Source organism: Leucoraja erinacea, chromosome 10 (genome assembly GCF_028641065.1).
Source record: "Leucoraja erinacea ecotype New England chromosome 10, Leri_hhj_1, whole genome shotgun sequence".
NCBI lineage: Eukaryota > Metazoa > Chordata > Chondrichthyes > Rajiformes > Rajidae > Leucoraja > Leucoraja erinaceus.
The window spans coordinates 35,049,702-35,074,676 of NC_073386.1; positions in this window are offsets into that span (position 1 = coordinate 35,049,702).

Consider the following 24,975-nt stretch of genomic DNA (forward strand, 5'->3'; position numbering starts at 1 on the left):
ATCACAATGGACTGAATTATCTCCTTCTGTGCAAAACTTGCTGAGTGATCACTAGCATTGGATTTAAGTTATACATTAGTCATCAATAAAAAGAGACACAATGAGCTGGAGGAACTCAACGGGTCAGGCAGCTTCTCTGGAGAACATGGATAGGTGACGTTTTGGTTTGGGACCCATCTTCAGTCTTCAAATCTGAAAATCTATCAATCTGTTATAAATATACTCAACTGCTGAGTTTTCACAGAAGTGTGAAAACACACACCTCCAGATTCAGGGAGTTTATTTCCAGCTGTTATCAGGCCCCTGGACCATCCTATTACCAACTAGAGAACGGTGTTGAGCTACTATCTACCTCATTGGAGACCCATGGACTATCTTTAATCAGAGTTTACTGGAGTTTATCTTGCACTAAACATTATTCAATTTATCGTGTACCTGTACATAGTTGGTGGCTCAATTGTAATCATGTGTAGTCTTTCTGCTGACTGGATAGCATGTAACAAAAGCTTTGCACCGTACCTGCATGTGACAATAAACTAAATTAAACTAAACAAAATCCTTGGATGGATAATCTAAAGATTCACTCCCAGCAGGGCAAAGACATGTCTGAAGAAGGGTCCTGACTCGAAACGTCACTTATCCATGTTATCCAGAGATGCTGCCTAAGCTACTGAGTTACTCCAGCACTTTGTGTCTCTTCTTTTGTAAACCAGCATTTGTAGATCCACATTCCTCCTTATAGATTGGTCTACCGGGTAAACAGCAAAGGACTTCATTATGGATACCTCAAGGAGTGCTGGAGAATGCTTATAGTAATGAGACCACACGTCTTCATCAGAATGTTAGATTTCAGTTCTGTTAATGCTGTCTCGATCAATCAATCAATCAAAGACTTTATTGTCATTCAAAAATACACCAACAAATGCAAATCTGAACAAAATTTTGTTGCATCTGGCTCACTGTGCAACATAAAATAACAAAAGGATAAAATAGATAAAAAGATAAAATAGATAAAAAGATAAAATAGATAATAGTGGCAGCACATTATATGGAATTCACGAGTCTGATGGCTCGGGGAAGAAGCTGTTGCAAAACCTGGCCGTTCTGCTCCTTATACTGCGATACCTTTTGCCCGAGGGCAGCAGAGTGAACAGTCCATGATGGAGGGTTACACAGAAAAGCTGGAGAAACTCAGCGGGTGCACAGTCCATGATGGAGATGTGTGGGGTCTTTTATAATGCTGTTGGCCTTGGACAAGCAACGTTGGCACGCAATGTCCCGGATTGAAGGTAGAGAAGTCACAATGATTTTTTCAGCCGTCCTCACCACTCTCTGCACGGACTTCCAGTCGGAGGCTTTGTAGTCCCCAAACCAGACAGTGATGCAGCTGATCAAAATGCTCTCTATGGTGCCCCTGTAGAAAGTGGCGAGGACGGGATGGGGGAGGTGAGCTCTTCGCATCCGGCGCAGAAAGTGCAACCGCTGCTGCGTTCTCTTAACTAGTGATGCGATGTTTTGTGACCAGGTCAGACTGTTCGTGATCTGCACCCCTAGTAACTTAGTACCTACTGACCAACTCCACATCGATGTCATTAGTGTGTAGTGGTGTATGACTGTGCCAGTTTCTCCTGAAATAAACGATGACCTCCTTTCTTTTGTCACCATTCAGGATCAGATTCTTAGTGTTGCACCAGTCCACCAGTTGTTTCACCTCCTCCCTGTAAGCCAGTTCATTGTCGTCCCGGATAATGCCCACCACTGTTGCGTCATCTGCGTACTTCATGATGTGGTTTGTACTAAACCTGGCACAACAGTCGTGGGTCATCAGGGTAAACAGCAGTGGACTCAGGACGCAGCCCTGAGGGGAACCGGTGCTCAGAGAGATGATGTTGGAGGTGTTGTTTCCAACCCGCACTGACTGGGGTCTGTCAGTGAGGAAGTCCAGTAGCTAGTTACACAAGGGGGTGCTGAGGCCCAATGAACCCAATTTGCTTACCGTGCTGAGGGATGATTGTATTGAACGCTGAACTAAAGTCTGATTTCCTTAGTGATTTCTGCTTTCACGAAATGTTCAATTGCCAATAAGCTTTGCTAGCAGCATGCTTTAACATGCCTTATATGGTTATAGAATCATACAGCACAGAAATAAGCTCTTCGGCTCAATTTGGCCATGCCGCCCAATACACCCCACCTTCACTTCCCACCTGCCCACATGGGCATGTTGCCCTCTAAACATTTCCTATCTGTGTACCCATCTAAATGTCACCCGTCCTTTTTCTCCAGAGATGCTGCCTGACCCACTGAATTACTCCAGCATTTTGTGTCTATCTACAACATTAGCCATCCTCCAGTCTTTCGCACCTCACCCATGTCTAATGAATAACGATGATTCATATATCTCAGCCAGGGCACCTGCAATTTCTCCTCTAACTTTTCACTGTGTCTTTGAATATTTCTGATCAGGCCTGGGAGATTTATCTACTTACAGACACCTTAGGATGTCCAGCATCTCCTCAACTATAGCGGACTGTCGTTAAGATATCTCCATTAAGATATAACATACTGTCTGCGATTCCAGAACAGATGAAGGACTCAATTTCTATGAACTATGAATGAATGAATGCCATTTTATTGTCACTGTACACATGTACAATGAGATTAAAAGCAGCTCCTACTCAGTGCAGACATGTAATTAATCAAAAACAAAAACAAAAGGGGGGGGGGGGGGGGGGGGGAGATAAGGTGCACAGTTCTGCGGCGCTATATACATATCTATAAAAAGACAATGGATGAATAGAGTGAATAAATAGGATTCCTATATACAGTATGGGTACAGTTACAGTACAAATTACAGTAGGTGGATAGATGGAAGTCCGGGGGTTTGGCTGTGAAGTCAATACATGTGTGAGTTCAGGGAGGTTATGGCTTTTGGAAAGCAACTGTTCTTGAATCTGTTTGTCCTTGTTCTGATGCACCTATAGCGCCTCCCTGAGGGCAGCAGGTCGAACAGGCCAAATGCAGGATGGAAGCTGTCCTTGATGATGTTCTTCGCCCTGCTGAGGCAGCGGGAGGTGTAAATGTCCATCAGAGAGGGGAGAGGGCATCCAATGATCTTCTGTGCTGCCCTAACTACCCTCTGAAGCCTCTCCCTGTCTGCCATGGTGCAGCTGCCATACCATGCTGTAATGCAGTATGTCAGCAGGCTCTCAATGGACGAGCGGTAGAAGGTCAGCAGCAGGTTGGAGTCCAGGTTGTGCTTCCTGAGGACCCTCAGGAAGTGCAGCCGCTGCTGAGTTTTCTTGATAACCGCTGTCGTGTTGTCTGTCCAGGAGATGTCAGCGGAGATGAGGATGCCGAGAAACCGGAAGGTGTAGACCCTCTCCACACACTCGCCGTTGATGTATAGGGGGGTAAGTCGGTGCTGTGCCTCCTGAAGTCGACAATGCGCTCTTTTGTTTTCTTGGTGTTCAGAGCCAAAGTTGCACAAGTTCAGGAAACATTGCTAACTGCCAACCCTTGCATTTCAATCTCATTAATGGGCCAACTTTCTAATGCTTTCAACTTGTCAGCAAATTAGGAGTCAAATTCTAATTTAAATCAATGTCAGACATGGACCTTAACTGTAAATTTACAACCACAAGCATTTAATGCTGAATTACTCGGACACCAAGGAACTTGCTTTGTGACTCTTGCCATTTATTTTGGCAATTAACTCAGTCCGCCAATCCTTTATATGTAACCTGTTTCAATGTAAGTGTTAATCATGAATCTACAATAATAAGCAAATATCTCAACTTTATTTTCTAACTTATTTGATTCCTGGTGTAAAAGGGTAATTAATATAACCAACCATTTGTGCCAATTTAGATTTTGCTCACAGTAGAAATTATAATAAGACCCAAACAGATCCTTTTGTGGAGAACTATGGTGCAAAACCACCTTAGTCATGGCAGGATATTCAATCTAATGTTCATACCTCATATCCTTGGAAATCTGTAGGTCATAATTCTGAAGAAGGGTTTCAGCCCAAAACGTTGCCTATTTCCTTCGCTCCATAGATGCTGCTGCACCCGCTGAATTTCTCCAGCATTTTTGTGTACCTTCACTTCAAACACTGTTGAATTGAATTGAATACATTTAATTAGTCAAATATGTATACACACAAGGAATTTGCCTTGGTGCTTTGCTCACTAGTAACAACACAATATACAATAGACAATTAAAAATAATAAAACATTATATTATTTAAACACGTGAAGAATGAAATAAAATACCAGAGCAAAAGGAGGCTACAGACTTGGCTGTTGAGTAGAGCTACTGCTCTGGGAAAAAAGCAGTTTTTACAGTATATCTGGCTGTGGCAGCTTTGACAGTCCGGAGTTGCCTTCCAGAGGGAAGTACTTCAAAGAGTTTGTGGCCAGGGTGAGAGGGGTCAGAGATGATCTTACCCGCTCTCTTCCTGGCCCTTGCATTGTACAGTTCGTCGATGGGGGGGAAGGTTGCAGCCAATAACCTTCTTGGCTGATCGAATGATGCGCTGCAGCCTCCGGATGTCTTGGTTGGTGGCTGAGCCAAACCAGACCATGATGGAGAAGGCGAGGACAGACTCCACGATGGCAGTATAAAACTGGGCCTTCATTGCCTGTGGCAGATTGTGCTTTCTCAGCTGTCATCCTCTGTTGGGCCTTTTTGACTGTGTAGTCGATGGTGCACTCCCATTTAAGGTCTTTGGAGATGATGGTTCCAAGGAACTTAAATAACTCCACAGTTGTGACTGTGGTGTGTTGATGGTGAGTGGTGGTAGGGGAGGGGGAGCTCTCCTAAAGTATCCAATGAATTCCACTGTCTTAAGAGCATTGAGCTCCAGGACGTTGTGATGGCACTAGGATGCCAGCTGTGTCACTTCCTGTCTGTAGGCAGATTCCTCCCCATCCTGGATCAGTCCAATCAGGGTTGTGTCTTCCTCAAACTTGAGAAGCTTGACAGAGGAGTCTGTGAAGGTGCAGTCGTTGGTGTAGAGAGAGTAAAGGAGAGGGGAGAGTAGGCAGCCTTAATAGTGCTCCTATGCTGAGGGTCTGCGGGTCCGAGATGTGCTTTCCCAGCCTCACATGCTGCTTCCTGTCTGTCAGGAAGTTGATGATCCACGGACGGAGGGGTTCAGGCACAGTCAACTGTGAACAGTTGACAGCAGAATATCTGCTGAGGACGACCCACTTCCTTATTTAGGTTATAACCTCATGTATCAAATATTGTTTAGTTTAATATCAACTAAGAAGCTGAACCAAGATGTATCCACAACTGTGATAAACAACCTTCTCATGTGTGTTTAATTAGACGGTTTGCATGGAATACAGTGTTTAAACACAAAATAAGAGGGAAGGGTTGATTGCAAGCTTTTTATTTTGTTTTGCTGACTGAATTTTTAATTAAACAACGGTGACAAGGTTAAATATTTTGGCATAGACTCTTATCTGTACCCTTTGAACAGGATTTCTCCAGAAATCTGCCTTTCACATTTCTGGAGAACCAAAAAACTGCAGATGCTGGTTTATACCAATAATAGACACAATGTGCTGGAGTAACTCAGACACAATGTGCTGGGTGGGTCAGGCAGCATCTCTGGAGAAAAAGAATGAATAGCGATTTGGGTTGGGGTCCTTCTTTTGACTGAAAGTAGGGGGTGAAGAGGGGAAGGTGAAGAGCCAGGGGCGTGAAAAGACCAGGACAAATCAGGGCTGACCACAAACGGTCCATTGTGGTCTAGGGAAGGTGTGATCTCGATAAACAACGTGGAGAACTGTGGAACTGGTAAAATTAGATTTAGAGTTGATTTTTAATAGAAGAGGTTTCTGAGTACTTAGAAACACACATTAAAATAGGCCGAAGATATGGTTTTATGAAAGGGAGATTTTGCCTGATGAACCTGTTGGATTTCTTTGAGCAAGTAAATAGCAGGCAAGACACAGGAGAGTCAGTGGATGTGGTTTACCTGGATTTACAGAAGACTTTGATAAGGTGCCGCATGTGAGGCTGCTAAAGAAGATGAGAGCCCATGGTATCAGATGGAAGATACAATCAGGGATAGCAAGTTGGCTGGATGGCAGGAGGCAAATAAAGGGGGCTTTTTCTGGTCAGCTGCCAGTGACTAGGGGTGTTCCACAGGGGTTGGTGATGGGGCCGCTACTCTTCACTGTGTATATCAAAGATTTTGATGAGGGAATTGAAGGCTGTGTGGCCAAGTTTGCTTCTTTCAGGCCTTGCTGCTCCTGATTTTCCAGTTTTCATCAAACTACTTAAAAAATATTTGTCTTGATTTTGATATCCTTTGGGAGGTTTTTTTAAAACCAGTATTTACAACTTTGCCCACAAAAGATGTCCAAGTTTAATTATGTTTCGAAAACATATACTTCAAATTTGCATTGGTTAAATGTGTTCTCCACTGAACGGATGGCCAAAGGGATCTGTTAAAAATGTTTCTTGTGCACAGCAATTAAAAGGCAGTTGTATTCTGCTGGTAGAGACTACCGTTGTAGGAAGGAACTTCAGATGTAGGTTTAAACCAAAGATAGACATAAAATGCTGGAGTAACCCTGCGGGAAAGGCAGCATCTCTGGAGAGAAGGAATGGGTGACGTTTCAAGTCGAGAAGAAGGGTCTCAACCTGAAACGTCACCCATTCCTTCTCTCCAGAGATGCTGCCTGGCCCGCTGAGTTACTCCAGTATTTTGTGTCTACCTTTGGAAGAGACTACCTCTTGCACTTAACAGTCCCCAAAGCAATTTGTTAACAATGGCTTTACCATGAGCCTTGCAAGGATTTGTTTGCCTTACAAACATTAGTTGGCATATATGGCATATAGGTCAACCACCAATTTTCCAGCACTCTTCGTTTCAGAGCCTTTGTGGATTATCTATTGTGCCTGACCTATTACATCTCTTTGACAGAACCCAGAAGATTGTAAAACAATAAACAGTTGCATGCAACAGCAATGTCAAAGGTTCATTACTTTCACTACTTGTAATGGATAGGGCTCATTACTTAATTTGTTTGTAGTGCCAGTACTTATTATTGAGTCTCATTGATAGTACTCGTTAACTCACCTGTGTGTGGCTGGCCTTATTACCCATGAATTACAAAGCTCGCTACTTGGAAAATAATGCACTCACTATAAATTAGTTATTAAGACAATTTATTGCAGACGGCATGTGATGAAGAAAGCTTATACATTTCTGAGAATCCATCTTTGAAAATACTAATCTTTGGTACCGAACAGATAAGGTATATCACAATAATTATGATTGATGCAATCCCACAGCTGTGAATAATATGATTTGCCACAATAGCTGTGAGCGACAGGATCTATTCACTTCGATATCCATTTGCCACGGAAGATAATTTAAATTTCTGGTCTCTAGAGAAAGAGAAACAGTCCCTTCGGCCTACAGATTCGACGTTGACCAGCGATTTCCACACACTAGCCCTATCCTACACATGAGGGACAATTTACGATCTTTTCTGTGACAAATTAACCCACAAACCTGTATGTCTTTGGAGTGAGAGAGGAAACCGGAACACCCAGGAAATACCCATGAGGTCACGTGCATAGAATGCAAACAGAAAGCACCCATTGTCAGGATTGAACCCAGGTCTCTGGCGCTGTAAGTCAGCAACACTACCACTGCACCACCATGCCGCAGTGCACGGTGACAAAGAGATGGCAAGATGAGAGGTGTGGTCAATAAACATAAGACGTATAGAAGATCCGCACAGAGGATGATAAATCTCTGGAATTCTCTTCATTAGAGATTAGATCACTGGATGAATATATCTCTGTGCTTTTCAGGAGTTCCTGAGTAGTTATCAATTACAGGTTAACCACCAATTTTCTGTCATCCTTGGTTCCAGAGCCTTTCTGGATTATCCAGTTTGTCGGATTCATAGAGGCCAACAGTACTGGAACAGTCCACCTAGGGCGGAGAGGAAGTGGGATACTAGCCCGCAAAGTCCGCCTCGGAAGTCGGCTACGGGAACAGATCTGCTGGCCCAGGCTAGCTGCCAGGGGTAAATTCGACCCTGCCAATTGGCTGCAGAAGTCCAGATGAGGTCGCGATTGGCTGCCTCACCCGGCCTAGGCACCACATTTTCGGGGAGACTTCCGTGGGGCATTTCAAGCGCACTCTCGTAAATTTTGTCCGGATTAAAGGAGGTGCCTGACCACTAGTTGCTGGAAAATCGGTGATGGACCTGTGGCTAGCATCTCCTCTGATAATCTACTCTGAAGTTAGGCCCCTCAGGAATCTCGCCACTCATTCCACAGGAATGCCACCCTGCATCCCATCCCAGACTTCTGAATTGCAGAATCCATTATCTGCCAGGCTGCTAATTGGAATTTGAATCACTACTGAAGTCACTTATTTCCAATGAGCTAATTTTATATTATTGCGCTCACGTAAAAGATTTATTACCGAGTTATCCTGAAATTATGAAGCACCTTTAATGCCGCACTTTGTATTATCCACACGGAGATGATCTACATAATCTAAATCAGTCAAAAAATGATAGCCAGGCAACAAATAACAAAACTGATAGCAGTTTTATGAAGGGTTGGCACTTTCCCCACTTACTGGAGATTGAATTTGGAAAGGTTTGAATATGCAAACCAAAGAGCTATAAAGAAGTCACCGAGCCTGCCTTGTATTGAGCTGTTCACTCAGAAGCCTGTAGAGTGAATTGGGTTTATTGCCGAGTCAGCTCCATCCATCCCTTTAATTAGTGAAGACCCCTTATTAAATTAAAAACAAGGATGAAAGAGTCCACCCAAATGACTAACAATGAGTCTTGCAATCATCACACAGTGGCAGTTCTTCCTTCTGACCTGGTTGGACTTCAGTTGGGCACAGGCCTTTGGACTTGATTGGAAGAAATTGGTACATGTACAACAGGGGCCACAAACATTTCAGCACAAGTGTCACATTATATATTTGGCACATTGTTGCGGGCCGTAGGAAAAAATAAAGAAATGTCAACCACTCACTCAATCACACACCCACCCGCTCACCCTCTCACCCTCTCACCCACTCACTCACTACCCACTCACTCACTCACTCACCCACTCACCCACTCACCCACCCTCTCACCCACCCACTCACTCACTCACTCACTCACTCACTCACTCACTCACTCACTCACTCACTCACTCACTCACTCACTCACTCACTCACCCCACTCACTCACCCACTCACCCACCCACTCACTCACTCACTCACCCACCCACCCACTCACCCACTCATCCACCCACTCATTCACCCTCACACTCACCCTCTCACCCACTCACTCCCACTGCTCCCCCCTTCCTACAGGGAACCTCACTAGTGATGGGTCATCCCCTTCCCCCTCTTTTAACCAGGTTACCCCGATCATACACCCGCTAGTTAAAATTCCCCTTGTTTATTTAGGCTTTAGTTTTACAGAGGTGCTGGAGCGGTGCTCCAGTGAGCCCCGGCAGTACTGCACCCCTGGGTATTAGTCACGTACTACTAATTACCACAGAACCCGCTAAATAGCTCACCTCACGGAACATGTTAAAGCTTGCTGTGGGCCGGATATAATCTTGTGGCAAGCCGGATGTGGCCCACGGGCTATAGTTTGGAGACCCCTGATGTACACCATCGATTTTCCGTCCACCTTGGTTCCAGAATCTTGCCGTTTTGCCCATTTTGTTGGGCCGACAGAGGTAACGGCCTCGGGGTGGGGTCCGAGATACCGGCACGCAAAGACCTCCTAGGACGTCACCTATGGGAACGTATCTGCCGGCTTTGGCCAGGCCGGAGTTCCAAAGCTTCGGCTGCAGGGGGAAAATTCAACTCGCCGATCGGCAGTGCCATTCCCAACAAGGTCAAGATTGGCCACCTCACCCGGCCTAGGCGCCACATTTTTGGGGGGATATCAAGAGCGCTTTTGTCTGGATTAAAGAAGGCGGGTTAAAGAGAAAACCTTTCATTACCCAGAGGTGAATCAAAGGGAGGTAAAATAAAACAGGAAGCACAATACAATGTTAAATGACATCAGAGAAAGAGATAATGTTTTCACCAGAACTGGGAAAATGAGACTAAAGAAAGTTTGGTTTAGTTTGGAGATACAGGTCACAAACAGGCCCTTCGACCCACCGAGTCCACGCGGACTAGTGATCACTGTACACTGACACTGACACTATCCTACACACTAGGGACAATTTACAATTTTACTGAAGCCAATTTTACTTCGGAGTCACGTGAGTGACTACATGAAGAACCCCGCCAGGACGCATGCGTGTCATATTGTTACACGCATTGCAACGAGTCACAGCAGGGGCAAAATTAGCGGCAAAATTTGAATGCCGGGAACAGCAGGTAAGGAGACTCTGCGTTCTAGAATTTGAAAGTCGGGAACAGCTGGTAAGAAGACTCTGCATTCCTTCCACTTACCTTTTAGGTGGAGACATGGACCGGATCCACGAAGGCTGCGGGAAAGCTGGCTGGGGAGAACCGCGGAGTTGCGGGCAGTGCGGCAGCAGCAGCCAAAGGCACGCTAAGCTCCCGTAATGGGAACAGCTGTGCCTGACTTCGCTCCCGACTTCGCTCCCGCACCGGCCAAGCCGGGCGGGAGAGGGAAGCAAAAACTAACAGGGTCATTGACTCCGAGGAGTCCGACTCTGAATAGCCGTGAGCGTCCAGTGCCCATGCGCATTGGGGCCAGTTGGAGCGGCTTCAGGAGCAGCCGCGAGCGGCCAGTGCCCGTGCGCACTGGAGCCGGTTGGAGTGGCTAGGATCGGGGAACAAAGCAGCAGCGACGGCCAGTGCCCGAGAGCATTGGAGCCGGTTGGAGCGGCTGCTGGAGGAAATACCTCAAAGTGGCAGGCACCGGGAGATGGAGGCTAGCCACAGTGGGCAGGTAGTAAGCCCCACAGCAGTACCTCGTGTAGGGCGCATGCTGAACTACAGTGTAGGGTTTCTCCCTCATCAGAGGGGAACACCGAGGGTCAATCCTGGGCTGGCTGCAGGAACTGGAGCAGGAGCGGCCTCAGGAGTAGTGGCTTCAGGAGCAGCCGCGATGGCCAGTGACCATGTGCATTGGAGCCGGTTGGGTGCCCGAGAGCATCGGAGCCAGCTGGAGCGGCTGTTGGAGCAGGTAAGTGGCAGGCTCCGGGAGATGGAGACTAGTCACAGGGGGGGCAGCTAGTAAGTCCTACAGCAGTACCTCTTGTAGGGCTGCACAGTGTTCTCCCTCATCAGAGGGGAGTATAGGGTGTCAATTCTGGGCTGCACTTGAACAGGGGTGCAGAACATACCCATAGTACACATTGGGTGCAGAAAACCTATTGGAAGACACTTACCATCAGGGAACTGCAAAACACTGGATGTTCCCAGTATCAACCAGTGTATTTGAAAACATGGCAGGGCAGGGAATTGAAACGAAAGAAAGCTCTAAAATCCTAACAGCGGGACGGGTTCGCCCGCACAATAAACAAAAGACATGACACTAGATCACCAGGATGCACTGGCCTTATTTTGCAAACTACCAATACGAGTAACAGCATTAGGAAGAAGTACCATCCAAGCGGATTTAGACCCTAATTTGCAGGCCTATGCAAACCTGGAACCTCCATACCTCCAATATTAAAATTTGGAGGCATCTTATCTTAACAGGTAAAGAACTTGACATAGAGGGAAACGCTGGGGCACATTAAGCAACGTCTAAAAACTACTTCCTGGGGAATGCGCTAACCCTCAACACAGACCCAACTACAGATCCAGACACCGGCACCTCAATGACCACGGAGGATGCTGAAATAGTAACAATCCTACTAATAGTAACCATGGAGGAAGGTGGGTCTGGTTCCTTACGAGGTTGGTGGGAGATTACAGTTCTATCTGGATGCATAGAATATATTACCACCGACACTTATATTTCAGAAGTATAGGGGTATACCATAGAATTATTCAAAACATAATCCTCCAGTTCAGCATGTACCGAACTGAATGTTCATGCTTACAGGCAAAGAAATAATCAAAAGCGCATGCTGAACTACAGTGCCCAAATAAAATAGGAGTAATGGAGGACAACCAACACGAATCACAGGAATTTGTGTCCAAAAATCTTTATCATAATACAGATGGGGGTTACCACAACATCATAGATTTGACTAATTTGAATACTTTCGTACTTTATATTCATTACTAGATGGGAACCTTTGTTACTGCAAAGGTATTGATCCTAGGGTACTACATGGCAAGCATCGTATTAAAATATGCTTGCTATACAGTACTCATTGGAGGGGACCACAGATGTATTTAACACAATGGATCATCTGCGGTTCACCCTTAACACAGTTCACATGTCAGTGACTTTGCCGTAAGAAAGGGTACAGCCTTAATGGAGGCTTGCAGTAAACTAATCCATCCATCAGACTGGTAGTAGAATAATTGGCATTTAGTGGCTGTGTTCCAGCCACATAAATCGGACCTTTACATTATCAAATTACTGAGCGCAATCATGTGTGCACTCAAAAATTATGGGGGTCATTCTGACACACCTATGAAGCTATCATCAGAGGCCACTATGGTACTAAAATGGTGGAAACATAACATTAGGCATTGTTCCAATCCAAACATTGACAGCTACCCGTCTATGGATCTACATACTGATGGGCACTTGGATTGGGATGCTACTAATTCCATCTTCAGCTATGGGGGAGATGGAATGCACAGGAGGCATCATTACAAATGGTGGGCATAAATACCTGGGGAAGTGAGTGCATGCCATGGCTTTAAGTCATATTGTTCTGGGTTATATCACCAGTATGTTAGACACCACCGTGGTAGCATATGTCAACCATATGGGTGGAAACATATCGACATCATGTGACTATCTGGCCAACACAATTTGGCAATAGTGTATCCAGATAGATATTTGGATATCAGCTACCAACTTACCAGGTAAACTGAATTTAGTGGCAGACAACAGGTCACGCTAAGTCTAGAACACTGTATGGATGTTGGATAAAAAATGTATTGCTGGAACAGCACGGTATGGAACACCAGATAACGACCTATTCACATCCATGCTCTCACCAGTTATCGAATTATGTCTTGGGAACCAGAACCTGGGGCAGTGGCTACAGATGCATCTTCGCTGCTTTGGGGGATCATTTATGCATCCCTCCTTCTGCCTCATCAGTCGGGATATTTAGGGACAGTAGACTCCGCGTCTGGTATTTTGATAGTACCTGATTGGCCTACTCAACCATGGGTCCCGGTGATATCGACATGGTTTTAGAACCATGCATCACCATCCATCATAGACCTAATTTACTGGTTCTTCCCGCTACAAGGGGAGTTACCCATGTCATAATTATATATAAACCTATTAATTTATAGAGTTGAAAGCACCTCTTCTACACCTGGGACTGACGGACCGAATGTGGAATTATTTCAGCGGGCCACAGACAGTCCCCCAAAAAATCAGTACTTGGTGTCATCAAGAAATGGGAAGTACTGTCACAACAATAAACATCACCCGCAGATCTATGAACATCCCGTCTGTTCTGGAATTCCTGGCATGCCTCCATTACGATGAGAGGCTCAGTCATAGTGCCATCAACTGCGTCAGAAGTGCTCTGTCAACATACCTGTCGCAAGGAACAGAGCGGCATTCTGTTGGGACACACCCTGGGAACCAAATTCATGACGGGCATTTTAATATTAATCCCCCAAGAACCAGGTACTCCCAAATATGGGATGTGAGCATTGTACTGACAATGTTAAGAAACTGGTCTTCAGCTACAGCTCTGTCCCTACAGAAACTGACTATGAAAACAGTCATGCTGATGGCCTTGGTCACGGCACAAAGGGTCCACTCACAACAGAAACAAAGGTTGGACAACATGATTATTCATCTGGAAATTTAACTTTTCACATCAATGAAATAGTCAAACAGAACAGACAGGGGTCAGCAGGCCTAAAAACAGAATTCAGGGCCTACCCGACAGATGGTCGTCTCTATTGCAACACACTTACTATTATATATGGAGTATACTGAGATCATCAGAGGGAAGATATGTCACTTTAATCAGCTACAAACAGCCACTCAAAACAGTGACGGTCCAGACCATCTCTAGATGGCTAAAACAGGTCCTAATAAAGGCTGGAGTAGACACTGGCATTTTAACTCTCACTCCACCAGGGTTGCAGCTACATCGGCAGCTATGAAGTTGGACGTTCCTATGGACCAAATCCTCAAGACAGCAGGATGGTCAACGGAGGAATCTTTCCAACGACTTTATAACAAACCAATCATTGAACCTGGAACATTTGCAGAAACAAATTTGAGTTCTGTAATATCATTTACCCCATAAATAGGGGCAATAATTGGTGTTAATATTTTTATCGTTGGGTTCTCAATATCGTATTGATGTCTAATGATGTTAACTCTATTCTCCCCATAATCAAGGCAGATGTGATGCATGGACTCGTTTCCACAGCATGAAATCACAGAGCTTTAAAATCTTCACGTAGTCACTCACATGAAGTAAAATAGTAAAATTAAATGAGAACTTACCAGTTTGAAGTTTGATCGTTATTTTATGAGGAGTAACGTTGAGGGAATACGTGCCCTCCGCTCCCACCCTTGATCATATACTCAACTGGTATCTCTTCTCTAATCTTACTATGTTTAGTCATTACAGTTATCTGTGATTTCACACCGCTGCTTTGAAGAATGACACGCATGTGTCCTGGCGGGGTTCTTCACGTATTCCCTCAACGTTACTCCTCATAAAATAATGATCAAACTTCAAACTGGTAAGTTCTCATTTAATCTTACTATTAATGTACAAACCTGTACGTCTTTGGAGTGTGGGAGGAAACCGCAGCTCCCAGAGAAAACCCGCGTGGTCATGGGGAGAACGTACAAGCTCCATAAAGGCAGCAGCCAAGGTCAGGATCGAACCCAGATCTCTGGCGCTGTAAGGCAGCAACTACCACTGTGCCTCTGGTGCGCCCACAGAAGAATGAAGGGCAAAGGAAGGGGTTGTCATGTAGGAAGCTCTGCGATAGAGTGGAAAACACGGACAATGGATGATGGACCAAGGCAAATGGAGGCAGTAAGGAGATTAGTAAATAACGGAAGGTAAAACATGGGGTGGTGCAAACGAGTGAGGCAAAATAATTCTATTTGAGATTATCAAAATCAAACCTCTGAAAACTGGAAATGTGAAATCTGTGTTTGCTTGTTATCTCAGATTGTTGAAGTCAGTGCTGGATGTAGAGGGCTCAGACTAAGGTGTTGTCAGAAGATGAAATGTCGTTATGTTGATCTTACACTGAGCTTTGCTGCAACAACATCGTTAACGTGGCAGGCAACTGAAAACAGACGTGTTCTTCAGTGGGAACATGTCTCCCATCTGTGTTTGTCTTGATAATAACACTGTGAACAGGCAATGCATTGGATTAAAATGGCAGTACAAACAAATCTAACAGTGGCATTTAACAGGCTTTTGGAAAGGGATATGCATATGCAGGGAATTGAGTGATATGGGTTATGTTCAGGTAAATAAGTGATGGTCTTGGCATGATGTTTGGAAATACATTATGGGCCATAGGGTTTGTTCTTCTGCTATACAATTCTATTCTATGTTCTAAATCATCACCTCTTGATGAAATATTGCATTCCAGTGCAATAACATAGACCATAGAATATAGAAAAGTACAGCACAGGAACAGGACCCTCAGCCCACAATGTCTGTGCCAAATAGTGATATCATGTTCAGCCCAAACACTGTGGGCCAAAGGGCCTGATCCTGTGCTGAACGGTCTATGGTCTATGTTCAATCACAATGCCAAGATAAACTAATCTCCTCTGCCAGCAGGTGATCCCCTTCCCACAATTCCCAGCATATCCATTGCCTTTCTGAAAGAGTCTCTTAAACGCCACAATCATATCTGCCTCCACCACCACCCCAGTTCCAGTATCCAGTTCCAGGCACCCACCACCTTCTGTGTAAAGAAACTTACCGGCAAACGCTCCTTTAACCTCTGCCCATCTCACCTTTGAAGCACTTTCTACTTAAGCAGTCCCTTGGGATTGAGAATGTTGCTTTTACTAGTTTAGAGGATTTGGAGATGATTAATGAGGCCACTGCAGGAACTGAAGACTCTTCCACAGTCAGCACAAAGGGATGCCCGATTTTTAAACGTTTTTTAGAGATATAGTGCGGACACAGTCCTTTAGCCCAACAAATCCATGCTGACCAGAAATCACCTGTACACCAGTTCCATCCTACACACTAGAGCCAATTTACACAAGCCAATTAACCAACAAAGCTGCATGTCTTTGGCATGTGGGAGGAAACCAGAGCAATGGACAGTAGACAATAGACAATAGACAATAGACAATAGACAATAGACAATAGGTGCAGGAGTAGGCCATTCGGCCCTTCGAGCTAGCACCACCATTCAATGTTATCATGGCTGATCATCCCCAATCAGTACCCCGTTCCTGCCTTCTCCCCATATCCCCTGACTCCACTATCTTTAAGAGCCCTATCTAGCTCTCGCTTGAAAGTATCCAGAGAACCGGCCTCCACCGCTCTCTGAGGCAGAGAATTTCACACTCACCACTGTGTGAAAAAGTGTGTCATCATCTACGTTCTAAATGGCTTACCCCTTATTCTTAAACTGTGGCCCCCTGGTTCTGGATTCCCCCAACATTGGGAACATGTTTCCTGCCTCTAGCTTGTCCAAACCCTTAACAATCTTATATGTTTCAATAAGATCCCCTCTCATCCTTCTAAACTCCAGATACAAGCCTAGCTGCTCCATTCTCTTAGCGTACGACAGTCCCGCCATCCCGGGAATTAACCTTGTAAGCCTACGCTGCACTCCCTCAATAGCAAGAATGTCCTTCCTCAAATTAGGGGACCAAAACTGCACACAATACTCCAGGTGTGGTCTCACTAGGGCCCTGTACAACGGCAGAAGGACCTCTTCGCTCCTATACTCGACTCCTCTTGTTATAAAGGCCAACATGCCATTCGCTTTCTTCACTGCCTGCTGTATCTGCATGCTTACTTTCATAGACTGATGAACAAGGACCCCCAGATCCTGTTGTACTTCCCCTTTTCCCAACTTGACGCCATTTAGATAGTAATCTGCCTTCTTGTTTTTGACACCAAAGTGGATAACCTCACATTGATCCACATTAAACTTCATCTGCCATGCATCTGCCCACTCCCCCAACTTGTCCAAGTCACCCTGTATTCTCATAGCATCCTCCTCACAGTTCACACTGCCACCCAGCTTCGTCATCTGCAAATTTGCTAATGTTACTTTGAATCCCTTCATCCAAATCATTGATTTATATTGTAAATAGCTGCGGTCCCAGCACCGAGCCTTGCGGTACCCCACTCGTCACTGCCTACCATTCTGAAAGGGACTCGTTAATCCCTACTCTTTGTTTCCTGACTGCCAACCAATTTTCTATCACCTGGAGAGACTGCAGATGCGACCTGAGCAAAAACTGAAGAAAGGTCCCAACCCAAAACATTGCATTTTTATTTGCCTTCACAGATGCTGTCTGACCCATTGAGTTCCTCCAGCTGTTTGTTGTTTTGCTCAAGAATTTATCCAATTACATTTGGCACAGTTGATCATTAATAGAACCTATAGAGTTTCCTCATCTTCAAGTTATTTATAAGTAATGATGATAAAATAGTTATTTCATTTGTGATTGAATTTCAACATCAAGGGTAAGTTGCATGATGGCAGCCTCTGAATTTCAACACTAGGGGCACCACATGATGGCAGCCTCTGCCTACAGACTGTCTGTTTTTCCATCTTTTAAATTTTTTAAAGTTTGTTTAAAAAGTATGTGTTGGAGTTTCCTAGTATTTTTATGTGGGGGGAGGTGGGTAGGGTAAGGGGGAAACCGTTTCCTAGTCACTTCCTGGCGAGGATGCAACTATTCTCCGAGTCGCGTCTTCGCCCCCCCCCCCCCCCCCCCCCCCCCCCCCCCCCCCCCCCCCCCCCATGGCCTACCAACTGGATTAGCGAGGCCTTTCCTGCCGGGAGACCGGACCAGAGCTTTAGCAGCGGCGCAGCACTTGATTCACTGCAGAGCAGGCGATGCCTTATCCGGATCGCCGTTTGAAACTCCAGAGTGTTGGGCCTGCTGCTTCAACATCGTGTAGCTGTGGTTTGCAGAGCTTCCAGCGCGGGCGGCGCTGACTTCAACACCGTGGAGTCCTGGGATCCCTTTGTCGAGGGCCGCCTGCATGAATCTCCGCCCAGCTCGGCCTGAGGACTTCGGAAGCCGTGGTTACCGGTAGGAAGTGGCCAATTCGGAAGTCCATGCCGCTGAGGGTGTTCTTCCGTTCCGGTCGGAATTCCATCATCCCGGCGAGAGAGCCTGAGCATCGAGCCGCCCGTAGCAGCGACTGCGGGTGGCTCTGGAGGCCCCGACCATGGGTGAACATCAAAGAGGAAGATGACTGAACTTTGGGCCTTCCCTCACAGTGGGAAACTGATTCCGCTGTGCGGGGATGTTTAATTTAAAGACTATCGTGTTCTGTGTTCTTTTTTTATTCGTATGGCTGTATGGTGACCACAAATTTCACTGCACCAATTGGTGCATGTGACAATAAATGTCTCTTGAATCTTGAATCCCTTGAAGTTCCATTGTCAGGAAGTGGATTTCTTAAAACTCATTATTCTTTTTTTGGAGGAAATCTCTTGGGATAAATGATGATTTGTTTCTACTTTGGTTAGGGGTTCGTGAGGTGGCTGATGAGGCCAAAGAGGGAACCTGCGGCCTCTTCCACAGATGGGACAAGAGATGGTACACAACGGATTAACTGATGGAAAGATACAGCTTGAAAACAGGCCCTTCAGTACACAGAGTCACGCCAATCCTTGATCACCTGTTCGCACTAGTTCCATGTTATTCCACCTTCTCATTAACTCCCTACACACTCGGGACAATTAACATTAACATTAACCTACAAACCTGCACGTAATTGGGATGTGGGAGGAAACCACAGCACCCGGAGAAAACCTAAGTGGTCAAAGGGGGAACGTGTAAACTCCATACAGACAGCACCTGGGATCAGGATCGAACCTGGGTCTCTGGTGCTGTGAGGCAGTAGCTTTGCCCTTAGCTCGTGGAGTGGTGCACTCCTTCCAGAACTTACACAGGGCTTCTGTGTGCACCCCATCCCATGCATGGATCTGAGATTGTCAATGTCATCCTAATGCTCATGCCCCAGTTTGAATAGTCATGCAGCAGAAATCTCCAGAGGTAGATATATGACTGTGTATTAATGTGTGTGTATGTTTGTGTGCGTGCAGTGCGTGTATGTGTTTGTGTGCGTTTGTAGATGTCACATTCAATTTCTTAACTCATGATTTGAAAAGTAAATGGACAGAGTTTGCTCGCAGGCTGCTCTTAACTGGATTAAAGTGAAGTTCCTTACATCCTCCAAACAGCAGCAATTAACCTACACAATACATCTAGGAGAATGGGCAATCATGAGATCCATAGTCGCATGATGATAATATAGTAAACCCTCGCTAAACTAAACATATGGGGGGGGGGGGGGAGGGAGAGATGGTTATTGCTGATTATCTGCTATAACTGAATAAGTCCGCGGTAACTGAAATTGGGTATACATTGTATACATTGGGTATGCAAGCAAATAATTTCACTGTGCCTAGTCACATGTGACAATAAAGTATTCCTAATATGTACACTACGATTAGAAAAAAAGCCATTAAACATACACGACACAATAAACAGTAAAAGACAAAATACACGATACCATGGGATGGCACAGTGGTACCACGGCAGTGTTGCTACCTTACAGTGTTAGTGACTCAAGTTGGATCCTGGCCTTGGGTGCTCCCTGTGGCTACGTGGGTTTCCTCCAGGTGTACTGGATTTAACCTACCCTAGGGTTGTCACAATGGCTTTGTCTTTGCAATGTTGGAGGAAAGATAAATCCAAAACATTGTGCCATATAGTCATAGAATCAGCACTGGGCCACAATCAGACATTTCAATATGTTTTGATGATGATTTAGTCATAGAGTCATACAGCTTTGAAACAGGCCCTTTGGCTCAACTTGCCCACATCGACTAACATGTCTCATCTGACAATTACAATTAAAATTGAATCTGAATCTGAATCTACACTAGGTCCATCTGCCTGCGTTTGACCCATATCCCTCTAAACCTGTCCTATCCATGTACCTATCCAATTGCTTCTTAAATGTTCTGATAGTCCCTGCCTCGACTACCTCCTCTGACATCTTGTTCCATACACACGCAACCCTTTGTATGAAAAAATTACACCTCACATTCCTACTATGCAGTGTAGGATAGAGCAAGTGTAAAGGTGATCGGTGGTCACAGCAGACTCTGTGTTTCCATGCTCTAACCATTATATAGAGGTCCATTGAGATGAGGGTTTACTGTACTTTCATATCTGTTCATTTATTTTGTAAACCACTGATACAAAAGTTCATGTTCATAAGTGATAGGAGTAGAATTAGGCTATTCAGCCCATCAAGTCTACTCCACCATTTAATCATGGCTGATCTCACTTTCCCTCTCAACTCCATTCTCCTGCTTTCTCCCCATAACTGTTGACACCAGTACTAATCAAGAATCTGTCAATCTGCGCCTTAAAATACCCATTGACTTGGCCTCCACAACCACCGTGGCAATGATTCCCACAGATTCACCACCCTCTGACTAAAGAAAAGAATATGGAATATGTGTGTGAGATGATGTACATGTGCCCACATTATATGTTTATTTGCGTGTCTGCCATCTGCATGTTTGCATGTTTGTGTATGTGCATATGCATGTATATTTGCATTTGTGTTGTATGTGTATTTTTACATTTGTGTGCATTAGGAGTGTGTGGAAGGTTGAGTAAGTATAATATAATGGATTTGCTCATCTGTTTTCTTTGCATTTTTTTCACTGATAAGCTAAATAGGTAGACACTCCATCTGTTAAGTAGGTCAATATACTGCCAATACTGATACAGTTGGGGATCAATAAGCCTGAAATGTCAGCAGCCATTTGGATGAAGAATGCGATGTTAATAACGTTAGTTGTCAGTATGCACGAAAATTGATGCGTAATGAGATTCAGCAGGCAAAAATGCTGCTCGAATTGTCGCAGTATGTTTCTGACTTTATTATTTCATAGAATGCAATTTTGTGCTTGGGAATTGGAAGTGCTTATGTGAATAGTGTAATAAAGAGATTACTACCATGGAAATAAAAAGCAATTTTAGGGCATTGTGTAATGGGCAAGAAATTCATTCTCGCTTACGAGCACACACTACATTAGCCATGAAAACCTGACTCAGTTTGGTCCAGTGCTGCCGAGAATGACTCCAAATCCTTACCATCTTTGGTCACATTTACACCAGGATACAACAGGTGAAGTGGGGGGGGGGGGGGAATTGATTGATTGAATAATTAATGCTTTATTGTCACGTGTACTTGGTACAGTGAAATTCTTTGTTTTGCGTACAATACACAAGTCTGCAAGGAGTCGTCACGCATAGGGTGCCCACAAAGCTACAAATATTAAGACTGATCCTTTACCCTGTATCTGTACACTGTGTGTGGCTTGATTGTAATCATGTATAGTATTTCATCTGACTGGATAGCTCGCAACAAAAAGCTTTTCACTGTACCTCGGTATGCGTGACAATAATAAACTAAACTAAACTATTTATATTATTTTATTTGTACCTCATGGAATTAGTATTCTAATATAGCACCTGTATTTCACTGCACATCTCGTGACTTGACTTGACTTGACTTGATATGTTGTGCAATGACTAATGTCCCTACTGCTCTGTTTCCTTCATCTGCCTGAATGAAAGTTTCGCTGGGCACTTCTCGAGTTATAAAGTCCTCATTACTTTCAGCAGTCAAATTTGCTTTATAATTGTGCATGAAAACAGGCACGATGTGTCTGACTCTCCAGGCTAATGTCTTATCAGTTCTTCATTGTCAATTACTTTAGTCTTTAGACTTTAGAGATACAGTGTGACACAGGCCCTTCGATCCACTGAGTCCACGTGACCTGCGATCACCCCGCACATTAGCACTACCCTACACACCAATGACTATTTACTATTTTTTACAGAAGCCAATTAACCTACAAACCTCTGCATCTTTGCTATGTGGAAGGAAACCGGAGCACCTGGAGAAGACCCACACGGTCATGGGGAGAATGTGCAAACTCCATACAGACAGCACCTGTAGTCAGGATCGAACCCGGGTCTCTGGTGATGTAGAGCAGCAATTCTACCACTGCGCCACCGTGCCACATGCTGCTGCTCTGTGTCTTTCGTCTGCCTGAATCAAAGTTTCACTGAACGCTACAGGAGTTATAAAGTCCTAATTTCTTTCAAAAATCTCATTTGCTTTACAATTGTGCATAAAAACAGGAATGATGCGTCTGAATTTCCAGGCTGGCTGAAGAAGGGTCTCGTCCTCAAATGTCACCCATACCTCCAGAGATGCTGCCTGACCTGCCCAGTTACTCCAGCTTTTTGTGTTCATCTTTTAATGTCTTAACAGTTCTTTATTTTCAATGCTCAGATGCATGATCTTGGCAGTAGCTTTTGAAGTAAAGTTCTGAGTTTTAGGCTGCAATTTGATGCTTAATGTGTATCTCTGGCATGATAATGTAGCAGAGCAGTTCAGCTTGGTTCCTGCTCCAGTTTTTCAATTTTGAATTGACAAGTGACTCCCAAAGGTACACTTTTGTCGCACTGCAACTAAACTGCCTTTGCATTGCCGTCTCCCGTTTATTATCCACACTATCTGAAACATATGTGCCCCTGCCATTCTAATTATGGTAATGATTACTGATGATATCAATTCAGTCAGGGAAGGTGTCTCACACAGATGGATGTCTGCACATGGGTTGCTGGTAGAATACAAACTGCACAGAGAAACATCAACATCCTTTAACTCTTTCATTACTTACGCTAGAAAAAGCACACCAAATGCTTTTGTTTTAATGTAATTTTAGATATACAGCACGGAAACAGGTCATTCACCCCTCCGAGTCCGCGCCGCCCACGATCCCCCTACACTAATTCTATCCTACACACGAGGGACAATTTACAGAAGCTAATTAACCTCCAAACCTGCATGACCTTGGAATGTGAGAGGAAACCAGAGCACCTGGAGAAAACCCACACGGTCACAGGGAGGTCTTCCCATGGACAGCACCCATAGTCAGGATCGAAACCCAGGTCTCTGGCATTGTAAGGTACGCCACTGTGCTGCCCTATTAATTTAGACATTAAACTGTGCTTAGGAAGGAGTTTGTTTGTTTTCTTTAGTCCATTTTGGTTTACAGCATCACATTCTTCACTATCTCCCAGGTCCCCCACCTGGACTCGCACATATTCCTCCTCTTTCACCTACATTCCTTCCCCCAGCATTCATAATTCACTACTCAGCAATTCTTTTGCTCACATCTTCAGGTTTTTTTTAAATCTCTACCCTTTGTCCAGCTATCTGCCAGTCAACTCCCCCCCCCACCCCCTATCCGCCTGTCAACTGCCAGGCTTTGTCCTGCCCCTCTTCTCTTCCAGCTTTCTCCCTGTCCCCCCTATAAGTAGTCTGAACAAGGGACCTGACCTGAAACGTTACCTATCCATGTTCTCCAGAGATGCTGCTGACCTGCTGAGTTACTCCAGCACTTTTTGTCTTTTTTTGTAAATTGGCATCTGCAGCTCCTTGGTTCTTCATATTCTTCAAGTTTGAATTGGCTCCCTAAAGGGCGGTATGGTGGCGTAGTGCTATAATTTATGCCTTACAGTTACAGAGACCTGGTTCGATCCTGACGATGGGTGCTGTCGGTACGGAGTTTGTATATTCTTGCTGTGGCGCCGTGGGTTTTCTCCGGGAGCTCTGATTTCCTCCTGTATTCCAAAGACGCACAGGTTTGTAGATTAATTGGCTTCGGTAAAAATTGTAACGTGTCTCTAATGTGTAGGCTAGTGCGAATGAACAGGGCGGACTCAGTGGGCCGAACGGCCTGTTTCAGCGCTGTATCACTAAACTAACCTAAACTAAACTAAACTAAAATGAAACTGAAAAAAGTATTTAAAAATATAGTCACTCTATTACCAAGGGCAGTTTCTTCATATCTCTGTGAAGTTTTCTTTTCTACATGATCTCTCAAATCCTCTCATTACTCAGAATCCTTTGTGTCAAAATCATTTCTCACTTCTCACATCTACTTCAAGGAGCTCTATTCCATCTTTCATGCCCTTTTCTCCTCAGCGATTGATATCCATGGAAGCCACAGGAGCATTCAGTGCATGGACGTGGTTTGAATGTTTGGGGAAGCTTGTCAAAGGCCTTACAGCTTTTTTAAATGAAAGCTCCACCAGCTCCTTGTTACTTGTTGCCTCTCGCAAGCTCCAGGATTAGGTTCTGAGGCAAGCAATGTTTGACAGCCACTGTTTCACCATCACTAGCTGCTCCGGGCTTCAGTCTTTCATCAGTATCACCCTAGCCATCGATCCTATGAACCTTCTCTATTCCTCATTTCCTCTATTCCTCGACAAAGGTCAATAAAAACTATAAAGCCCATTCATTAAGGGTGGCACAATGGTACAGCAGACAGAGCAAAACACATCTTGTCATCCTGCATGTTCAGTATTATGACACCAACCAATTTATTTGGGAGGTGTTAGGTTAGTGTGATTGAAATGGATCGAGATTACCTGTACACTGTGGAAGGCTCAATTGTAATCTTGTATAGACTTTCCACTGATTGGATAGCATGCAACAAGAAGCCATTCATTGTACCTCGGTACACATGCCAATAAGCTAAACTAAACTAAACTAAACTAAACTAAACTAAACTAAACTAAACTAAACTAAACTAAACTA